This window comes from Pteropus vampyrus, unplaced genomic scaffold, assembly GCF_000151845.1.
Source record: "Pteropus vampyrus isolate Shadow unplaced genomic scaffold, Pvam_2.0 Scaffold252, whole genome shotgun sequence".
Classification (NCBI taxonomy): Eukaryota; Metazoa; Chordata; class Mammalia; order Chiroptera; family Pteropodidae; genus Pteropus; species Pteropus vampyrus.
This window is the reverse complement of record NW_011889033.1, coordinates 1,184,056-1,184,763: the sequence shown is the minus strand read 5'-3', so window position 1 is coordinate 1,184,763 and position 708 is coordinate 1,184,056.

The window sequence follows — 708 nt, the reverse complement described above, 5'->3', positions numbered from 1 at the left end:
TTCCCTCTGCAAAGTCCCTTAACCGTCATGGTAACAGTCACGGGTTCTGGGATCAGGGGTGTAACGTCTTCGGGGGGCACCATGTGTCCTTCCACAGGCCTTCCGAGCCGGGCTTCCTCCCACGAGCACACTGAGGCAAACCTCCCCTCATCTCTTTCGGCAAAAGTTTTCTATAAAGAGCCAGGTAGCAAATATTGTGGGCCTGATGGGCCATGTGTGGTCTCTGCAGCATATTCTCTTTTTAAATATAACCTTTCAAAAATGTAAAACCCAACACCTGGTCTAGAACTCGTCACCTACCAACCTCCTTACCAGTCTCCAGCAAAGGTGGAGTGGGCTTATTACACTTGGCTTAGACCAGTCACCCAAAACTGGCGTTCCAGAAACATCCGACAGAGACACATAGGCGGCTCTTTCTGCTGTCAGGCGGTCAGCCCTGTCTCCACTTCCTGCCCCAGCGGGGAGAAACCACTGGCGGCTGGTTCATCCCTATCTGAGTAGGAGAGCAGAACCCACCTGCAAGCCGCTGTGGAGATGCGTGCCACACTCCCATCACGGTCCACAGCCAGCAAACCAGAGCACCTCCCTCCCCGGTTCTTCTGAACTCTTCATTATCCACCAGGCTTAAGGCGCCCTCTGGTGCCTTAAAGGCGAAGGAGGGCTGGAGGTGTGGACTAGAAGCCAGCGGAGTTGTGACAGCCACATGGC